The sequence below is a fragment of the Phascolarctos cinereus genome, unplaced genomic scaffold (genome assembly GCF_003287225.1).
Source record: "Phascolarctos cinereus isolate Bilbo 61053 unplaced genomic scaffold, phaCin_HiC Scaffold_5;HRSCAF=322, whole genome shotgun sequence".
Taxonomy (NCBI): Eukaryota; Metazoa; Chordata; class Mammalia; order Diprotodontia; family Phascolarctidae; genus Phascolarctos; species Phascolarctos cinereus.
Window position 1 is genome coordinate 292,639,732 of NW_027555958.1, and position 10,576 is coordinate 292,650,307.

Here is a 10,576-nt window from a genome sequence, read left to right on the forward strand (position 1 = left end):
TGCTAATCTGCTCTGGTAAAGAAAGTTCTTCATCAGGAGCTCCCTACATTGATGAAGTTACAAGCCCTGTCATAAACAAAACAAACAAATAAACAAATAAGTCCCATCAGGGAATTCAACAACATTGTTAGCTCTGGCAACTGTCCTTTACCATAATATCCTTGGTGTCTATTTCAGTTCTGTACTTCTGTCTCTCTTTGGCATATAAGATAAGGAAATAATGACCACAGGGTTCTGAAAGGTTGCACCAACAAGGGTTATGCAAAGTAGAATTTTCATAAGGGATGTCAGCAAAGAAACATATAAGCAATGGGGAGAGTGAAAGACAGCCCATGTTTGCCATTGAGATGTCAATAGAGAGCAAGGAAGGAGCCCAATAAGTTGTATGGATCTTGTGGTGAGCTTATTGGAAGACATCGACAAGAGTCCTGAGATGAACAGTCATGGATGAGTTGGACTCCACATCACTGGAAGGAATGCCTACCTTGATGAGAATATATATGTATGTGTGTGTGTGTGTGTGTATATATATATATATATATATATACACACACACATATATATGTATATATGTATATACATATATATGTATATGTATATAAATATACATGTATAAACACACACACACACACACACACACACACACACACACATATATATATATATATATATATATTTAGGCAGCCTGCCACAAGGAAGATCTCCCTCTACCATTATTAGAAATTGATCCTGAACAACTTATTTTTCATCTCTACATACCTCAAATTACTCCCTAGGACTTACCTACTAAGTCATTCCTTTACAAGTTGGTAGAGTGAGTTTTCACGCTGAAAATTTCCCCACACTAACACACACAAATGTGGGTATGCATGTATGTGCATGTGTATATATACACACCTATACACACATATATACACATCCCACACAATATACATACATATGTATGTGTGTGTTGTTGTTTAGTCATGTCCAACTCTTGGAGACCCCATTTGGGGTTTTCTTAGCAAAGATATTAAAGTGGTTTGCCATTTCCTTCTCCAGCTCATTTTACAGATGAGGAAGCTAAGGCAAACAGAGTAAAGTAACTTGCCCAGGGTCACACAGCTAGTAAGTGTCTGAAGCCAGATTTGAACTCAGAAAGATGAGTCTTCCTGATTCCAGTCTTGGAGCTCTGTGAGCTATGGTGCCACCTAGCTGCCCATGTGTATGTGTATATATACAATTTATGGGTATATGTGTGAATTCATATGTGAGTGTATACACGCACATAAATTCTTTTCTAAGAGAGATTCTTTTGGAGGTGTGGCCAGAATGGGTGCCCTATGTTCAGACCACCACTGCCAACGAAACAACAATGATGATAGCTAACATTTATATATCACTTTGAGGTTTGTAAGTGTTTTATGTGAATTACCTTTTTTGTTTCTCACAATACTTCTATGATATAGGTACAATTATTATCCGCATTTTGTAGATTAGGAAAGTGACAGTGAGAGATGTAAAGCAGGTGGAGCAGCGTTACCCAGCTAGGAAGTTCCTGAGGCACTTTCCTGGAATCTTTCTGACTCCGTAGCCTGTGTTCTATCCACTGCACCATCGAGCTGCCTCTCAATATACTATAGAATCTGCCAAGTATCTTTGAGTTAATTCCCTATCAAACAATGGGCACCATTATCAAGCATTTCTGAGAAATGGGAGAACTTCCCTGGGGAATACAGCATAAATTGTGGGAAATCAATACATTAGCAGCAGTGGGAAAGTTAATGGATCTTAAAAAAAAAAAGGTATAAATTAAGGGAAGACAGAAATTCTTACCATGTGAGTCATGGGTTTCATTCTATGCACAATGGTTGGGGCTGTCCAGCTTTCTTGTCCAGGCTTTTTAAGAGGCCTGCATCATTGCTTTATTAAATATCACTCCCTTACAAGCTTAACATCAGGCTTTATTGAATTTTGAGATGACCAGGAAAAAATTAAAGAGGAAGGGGGTGGGGAGGGAGGGAAGCCATGTGTGTGTGTCTTTTCTATCTTTCTCAAAATTACATTTGAAAAAGTTTCCAGAGGCTAATAAGTGACTGGTGAATCCAATATTCTAAAAGAAAGAAGAGGGGAAAAATGCCTGCAGTCATAGCTAAATTAAAGTTGTTCAAACACTCTTGCCAGCAAAAGAGTTAGGCAGGTAGAGATGATTCACAAAGATAATTTTTTTCCCCTTTCTGTCACATTGTTCTCTCTGTCTCAATTGCTTTTTCTTTCTGCTGTCTCCCAGCCCCTTATCTGCTTCTCCCTGTACCTTAGGCTACAAGAACGCCAATGCTTGGGGAAGATCAGGATAACATCTGGACCATGGAGCTGACATGCTGGCTGATAGAAGCAGTGAATCATAAGGTGTTGGCCTTTTTTTTTTTTCCCAAGAAGCTTCTTGTTTTTATTGTTAGGATCTGGGTTACTTGACAGGGATGAAACGAGAGGAGTGGGTGGCTTTAATACCAGCCAGCTGTATTTCACAGGCTTGTAGGTAATAGAGAATTCTCCCAGGTAGTGTCTAATCATCTTGGGCTTAATTTCTACCTGATTGAAGGTCTTGCCATTATAGACGCCCACCATACTTCCCCCCATCTCTGACAGGATGATCATGTCCCGAAGGTGTGTCTTTACTACTTCAGGCTTGAGTCCTACCCAGGGTCTCCCCTGAGAACATCAGAATGTGGAGCTCTTCTTTCTCCAAGATCTCTGAACTTCTTTATAAATACTCAGGCTAACAAAGGCATTAAACATAGAGCAGTTTTACATAAGACAGTAAGAATCACAGAAGAGAACTCATATTTAAGTTCACAGCAAAACAATTGTGAGAGCCCCTCTGGGGGAACTTGGTTTCCCTCCCTAGAGTTGGGGGATGCCTCCTCCTTGGCCTTCCTCAGGCGTTTCAGGAGGGAATGCTGTTTGTGCCGCAGACCCCTGTTGGGTTGCTGCCACTGTCGAGCGCTGTACAACTGCATGAGCTAGTCATAGGACATGTCCAGCAGCTGATCCAGGCCCACACTGTGGTAGGTGAACTTCTGGAAGGTTTGCTTCTTCTTCTGCTCCACTTCTGCCATCTTGTCTGCTGTCAGGAAGAAATGGTGTTGGTCCTTTAAAGAGATCTCAGAACGTGGGGTGTGAAAACATAAAGTATTAGAGCTAGAAGGGACCTTAGAGATTTTCCAGTCTAGGGCATTCCTTTTATAGTGGAGGAAGCCGATGGAGAAGGAAGTGATTTGTCTGAGGTTACATGTTGGTTAGGGATAGAGTCAGGCCCTCTGATGCCCTGACTTTCTGTCCTTGTTCTTTCTACAACAATAAGATAAATGGTTATTAAGTACCTATGAGGTACAAAGCATTGAGCCAGGTACTCAGAATCCAAAGGTGAAAAATGACTTATTTCCTGACCTCAAGGAACTTAGAGTGGAGTAAAAGGGTAGCACACATAAATGACAAATGATAATTCACTTTAGAATAATATTGAGTTGCAGTGGACATGTGCTGATGGGAGTTGTATTCCTGGGAGCTGACGCAACTCTCCTCTCCTCGTATGGGACAGACTGAGAAAGGCCTTCTTTTATGGGTCTATAGAGACCTGATAGAAGAACAAGCAAAGCAGAAATGTCTGCAGATAACCCCCGACATGCCTTCTGGCTCAACATATAGGATCCTATGAATAGCATCAAGAGGGGATCAATCAGAATTCTTTCCAACATGGAGTAGAAGATTCTAAAGAAGCTATTCAGTCACACAACCAAGAGAATGATACACACAATCACCACCATAATGTAAAGGAAAACAATATTAAAAGACTTCACATTACTATAATGACTAATCTTGTTTCCAGAAGATGGAAGATGAAATAAGCTTCTCTTCTCTTGGTAGAGAGATGATGGACTAAAAGTATGGAAAGCTCCATATCTGTATATGCCATCATCTGATGGTCAGTGTGTTGAGGGTCAGAGGGTGGGGAGAGGCTTGTTCAAAATTTTTTTTTCTTTTTTTTATGAGGGAGAGTTGCATGGGAGTATTAGGAAGTGACAATGCAGAAAAAATTAAAACCGTAAGTAAGACACTGGGACAAAGGCTATTTCGGCCTGAGGCCAGGCTCAGACAGGGGTGGGGAACCTGTGGCCTTGAGGCCACATGTGGCCCTCTAGGTCCTCAAGTATGGCTCTTTGACTGAATCCTAACTTCACAGAACAAATCCCCTTAATAAAAGAATTTGTTCTATAAAACTTGGACTCAGTCAAAAGGTCACACCCAAACACCTAGAAGGCTACTTGTGGCTTCCAGGCCACGGGTTCCCTATCCCTGGTGGGGCAATGGAGCTTCTGCAGACTCCTGGAGCCATGCAGATACACCAGAGAGATGTTGAATTTGTACTTATCATGGTAGGTCTGTGATTCCCCTCATGAGGCAGAGAGTTCACTAAGCGCATTGATATGACTTTGTGCAGACTGTGCTAAATCTCTGGGGATGGAAACGAGGCTCCGCCAGAGGGGCTCTCACAATTATTTGCTATGAACTTAGATATGAGTTAGCTTCTGTGATTCTTACTGTCTCATGTAAAACTGTTCTGTGTTTAATGCCTTTGTTAGCCTGAGTATTTATAAAGAAGTTCAGGGATCTTGGAGAAAGAGGAGCTCCACATTCTGATGTTCTCAGGGGAGATCCTGGGTAGGGCTCAAGCCAGGGAGACAGGCCCCTGAGATCAAACCTGGTCATCTGTGAAAGAAGTCAGAGCCATCAGATACAAGGTAAAAAGTGCATGGGATGGATGAACCAAGTGGTCTGAGAGATGCCAGGAGGGAGGATCAATTACTTCTAGCTGAGGTGGACTAGGGAAAACTTCACGGAAGACTTCAAGGGAGGGAAGGATGGAAATTGGAGAGACTCCTTTTCTATCATGGAGAACAAAACACTTTGCAAAAAGGTATGGCGAAAGGAAAAAATTGGGGAATAGCAAATAGTTTAGATTGACTAGAGCACAGATTGAAAGGGAATAATATGGAAAAGCCTGGAAAAACCCATGGAAGGCAGGCCATGGCCTTGAACGCCATACTAGAGGGTTTGTATTTTTAGCCTGTAGGCAATGGGGAGCCACTGAAGGTTTGTGGGTTGTTGTTGTTTTGAGCAGGTAAGTGACATAGTCAGATCTGCACATTATTGTAGCAGCTGTGTGAAATATGGATGGGGAAAAAGTGTGAGCAAGGAAACCAGTTAGGAGAGAATTACTGCAGTCTAGACTCTGAATTAGGGTGGCAGTAATGAAAGTGGAAAGGAAGAGATGAATACAAGAGATGTTGCCAAGGTGGAATCAATAGGGCTTAGCAACTGACTGGAGGGGATAGCTATGGGAAAGGATATTTGAACCTGAGATCATGATTTTTCCATTAGCAGAAATGGGGACGTTGGGATATGAGGCAAAATCTTTTTGGGGGAAAGATGATGAGTTCTGTCTTGGACATGTTGAATTTGTGGCTTTGGTGGGTCGTCCAGGTACACCCCTACCCATAGCCATGTTAACTTGGACCATGAAGGAAAGGAAGAGCCAGATTTCAACAGACAGAGATGAAGAGAGAATGGGCTCCCTCTGTGTGTGTGTGTGTGTGTGTGTGTGTGTGTGTGTGTGTGTGTGTGTGGTATGTAAGAGTAGGGTGGCAGTGTGAGAATAGAGGGTCTAAACAAAGGTATAGGAGCAGGCAATGGCAAGATGAAATCAGAGAATAACTAGTAGCTGAGTTGAACCGGAATGTAGAATGTGTAAAGAGAAATAAGGCCAGAGAGACATGTTAAGAGTCAGGCGGTGAAGGGTTTTAAATGCCAGTCTAAGAAGCAGACATTTTATTCATTGAATTTTCAGTTTCCTGTTTGGCTGTTTGCAGTCACATGGTAAGAAATGTCTATGAAAACTAAAAATTCACCTCACTTATTGGCCCCTCCCCCTCACAACTAAGGAATGTGTGCTGAGACCCACATGTGAAACCCAGCGCATTTTCAAGTAGGCCAGGTTATATGGAAATAGGCAGATGAGACCCCTCCCCCCTCCAAGTACAGGAATAAATTCAGAGCTTTAAAAAACAACCAGAGACAGGAACTGGACCTGGGATTTATCAGCACAGGGGATTCCCAAATGAGGAAACATCTATGAATGCAGGTGGACACCTTCTTTACAATCTTAAGTCTTATTTTATTTTTTTGGTGAGGCAATTGGGATTAAATGACTTACCCAGGGTCACACAGCTAGTGCATGTCAAGTGTCTGAGGCTAGATTTGAACTCAGGTCCTTCTGACTCCAGGTCTAGTTCTCTATTCACTGTGCCACCTAGCTGCCCCTTACAACCTTAAGTCTTACAGAGTTGCCTAGAGCACTGGGCAGTTAAGACAATTGACCAAGGTCACACAGCTAGTATGTGTCAAGGCTAAGACTCAGAATCAGATCTTCCTAACTCCAAGGCCAGCCTATTGCTTCTTCTGGTAAACTGCATTGATACATTAACTTTGTACTGGATAGACAGCTGGCCTTGGAGTCAGGAATTCCTGGGTTTAAGTCCCATCTCGAATACATAATGACTGAATTACACCTGGGCAAGTCATATATCCTCTAAGTGGTCTAGGCAACTAGCTAATTTGAAGAACATGGCTAATATGGAAACGTTTTAGATGACTGCACATGTATAATCCATATCAAAGTACTTGTCTTCTCAAAGAGGAGGGAGGAGAGGGAGGGAGAGAATTTGTAACTCAAAAATTATAAAAAAAATGAATATTAAAAATTGTCTTTACATGTAATTGAGAAAAAATAAAATAAAGATGCTCTTAAAAAAAGACTAAGTTGAAGAGAAGGTACCCAAATGTAGAAGGAATTTCCTCAGCTTGAGAGTTCTCTATGCCAGTGGATTCACAGGTTCAGTCTCTGAGTTCAAATCTCACCTCAGACATTAGCTATGTAACCCCAGACAAGCCATTTAACTTATGTTTGCCTCAGTTTCCTCAAATGTAAAATTCATATCATGAAAGCACCTACTTCCCGGGGTTATTATGAGGATCAAATGAGATAATATTTGTAAAGCACTTAGCACAGTCCCTGGCACATTATTGTTGTCATTCATTTGTTTTCAGACACAATTAGTCGTGTCTAAGTCTTTGTCACCCCATTTAGGGTTTTCTTGGCAAAGATACTGGAGTGGTTTGCCATTTACTTCTCCAGCTCATTTTACACATAAGAAAACGGAGGCAAATAGGATAAAGTGACTTGCCCAGGGTCACACAGCCTAGTAACTATTGGAGGCCATATTTGAACCCTGGAAGATGAGTCTTCCTGACTCCAGATCCAGTGCTCTATCCACTGTGCCATCTAGCTGCCCCTCCTGGCACATAGTGGAAGCTTAATAAATATCTATACCCCCTTCTTCATCCCATATTGAGTTAAAAACACTGAGGTCAAGAGAAATCTGTGTACGTGCTATTATGTATGGGTTGCTTACACTCTCAGTGAGTAATAAATACGCCAGTCCAGCCTGTGCTGTTTTCCTTGCCCTGTCTGATGTGGGAGGATTAGATCTCACAGGGATAGATTGCCCTTTGTGTCCCACAATAGCCTTCTGCAGATTCATGTGCCCTGCTTGTTCATCTGTAATGACTTTCTTTCACTCCCAGCTTGACTGCCAGAATGTGGAAAGAATGGGGTGATGCAGGGCGTGTGTGTGTGGGAGAAGATGCAGACATGATACCCACTGGAGATTCCCCTGGGATGCTCAGGCCTCATGAAGACTTCAGGAAACAGCTGAGTCATGGCAGATAAACAGTTCTGTTGGGGGTAGTTGAAGGAGTCATACACTAGGAAGGGTTTGGGCTGCTTGGGATCAAGCTGGTTTATGGTAGTGAATAGAGTCTGCGGTGAAGACAAGTGGCTTGAATGTAGTGGGGACAACGCTTGAGGCTGGGAGGAGCAAAGCAGCTGTGATGCTGAAAGTGTTGGGGGCATGGATATCCTCTTCTTGTATCACCATTGTGTCTTCTTTTATTTTTTTGGTAAGAATGCTAAAGTCTAGAGGTAAGGCGACCTGTTCGAGGTCACACAGCTACCAGAGAAGGGTTGGGCCTAGAATTAAGGTCCCCTGATACCCAATCCCTTGTTCATTACTCTATATCATGATGCTGCCATCATAGCCCACCCTCTGATTCAATGAAATGCAGTCACCAGAGGGAAGCATCACACTGAGTGTTGAACTTCAGGGTATAGGGGGCAAGACACTGGATTATGAGTCAGGGGGCTGGGGTTCTACTGCCCACTCTTCCATTTTCTAGTGAGGGAATTGTGGGAATTGAGTGAACCACACTGACCCCTTCTTGTGACTCAATCCTGGAGCTAGCTCATTTCCTTTCTATTCAAATTTGGGTCTAGTCCAAATTCTGTCTTGGGAGAAAACTTTATTCAATTATAGGAATTATGAGAAAACTTTATTGCTTTGTTTGAACTTAACCCTGTATGGCCGGGAATCTGGATCACCTCTATCTGTTGCTTAGGAATCCTTGAGTAAGGACCTAGGTTATGCTGACCAGAAACCCAGTCAGATCTGAAGACTGATGGAGAGGAGTTCTCTCACAATTATACATATCAAGCAACCCATCTCTCTTATCTGAAAATTGGCCTATTCTGGATCATCAGTTATTGTTTCCATGTTTCTTTGATTGAATACAGATATTTGGGGGGAGGAAGTGGGATACCTCTTTTTTTGATTTCAAGGAATTATATCTGTTTGCTCTCTCTCTCCCAATTTGGAAAGTCCCTAATCTTTCTTCCAATTAGAAATCAGATTATCTAATCCTGTATCTTGGCTTATATCCTGTTAATTATTTTCTTTTAGTGCATAAACATCTGTCTCCCCCTGTATTCAGGGTCCAGTGTCAAGCTGAGAAGGCCTGGTCCCAATTTGTTATACAATTGGCATGCATTGCTTAATAAATTGATATGCTCAGAAGCTCAAACCTTTATTTTCTCAGTCATTTCATCTTTTACCCACCATACTAATGTCATGGCTTTAAACTTTACTTTTCTGTATCTGTTACATGTTGTCTCCTCCATTAGAATGTAAGCTTCTTGAGTACAATAGTATTTTTGTCTTTGTATCCCTAGTGTTTAACACAGTGCCTGGCACCTAGTAAGAACTTAATAAATGCTTATTTACTGACTAAATTGGCTGACTGATTTTTCCTCACAAATGAGGAGACTGGTCTGAATTATCCGTAATGTTCTGTCTAGTTCTTAAAAAAACCAAAATATTTAGTTTTGTGATGTTACTGGTATGGAGGGGCAGCTAGGTTTTGCAGTGAATAGAGAACTGGGCTTGGAATCAGGAGGTAGACTCATGTGCATGAGTTCAAATCCAGCCTCTGACACTTCCTAGCTGTGTGACCCTGGGTAAGTCATTTAACCCTATTAACCTCAGCTTCCTCATCTGTAAAATGAGCTGGAGAAGAACATGGCAAGCTACTTCAGTATCTTTGCCAAGAAAAGTCCCAAATGGGGTAGTGAAGAGTCAAACATGACGACATGGTATATTTTCTGAATGAACTGTGTTAACTTTGACCCAATGACTTGGTCTTTTAGAACCTGTAGGTATTTCACATCTCACCCCATCCCAACTAGTATAAATGATGAAAAATAACCTGTTTGGTGGAATTTAGAGTAAGCTTATAGACCTGGGAAGTGACTGCTTTGGAGATTGGGGAATGACATGGCAAAACTTGGGGTTCTGAATGATCAGCTCTAATTGACTTCAGAGCAGATGCAATTGGTACAATTGAGGGCTGCTGCTGAGTGAAGGGTGGATGGAAGCCAATGTGAGATCATACTTCCTTACCTCACTTTAATTCCTATAGGTTAGGGCTTCTTAAGCTTTTTGTTGTCATAGACCATATAGGCAGTTGGGTGAGCCTATGGACCTCTTCTGTGAATAATGTTTTTAAATAATTGGAAAAAATGATAAATTTCACCTAAAGGTTAGTGAAAATAAAGATGTATTTTTTATCATTCAAGTTTATGAACCCTTTGAAATCTATCCATGGGCCTCCTGCTATAGGGACCTCTCTATGGTAAAGGGAATCATTTGTAGGATATCTTATATATATATAGACTTTAGCTTGAAAGGCCAAGTTCCCCCAGTGTATCCTGGGCCAACTCCAGTTGTCTTGCTCTACATATGGCCATTGGACCCAGATGGCTCCAGAGGAGAAAGTGAGGCTGGAGACTGCACAGTACCTCCCTCACTTAAATCCAATTCACTTGCAAGTCATGGCATCACCTCCCTTATGTCATGGTCCTCTTCGAGAATGAAGAACGAATAGCAGCAAACAGGATATTGGAGTTGGCAGAGTCTGGCGCCCTCAGCAATCTCATCCAAACTCCTCATTTTAAAGAAGAGGACCAGGGAGGGGAAATTACTTGTATAAAGTCACACAGAATGGTGGTATCAAAACCAGGAAAAGAACCGGACTCTTGACTCTGAGTCCTGTGTATTTTCCTTTATATTATGTTGTGTTTTGCAGA

General features: G+C 41.8%; 1 pseudogene; it reads right to left on the bottom strand.

Moving 5' to 3' along the window:
- Positions 1-2,446: 2,446 nt before the first annotated feature.
- On the bottom strand, positions 2,447-3,110 carry LOC110215654 (small ribosomal subunit protein uS19-like; annotated as a pseudogene).
- Between the last annotated feature and the right edge of the window lie 7,466 nt (positions 3,111-10,576).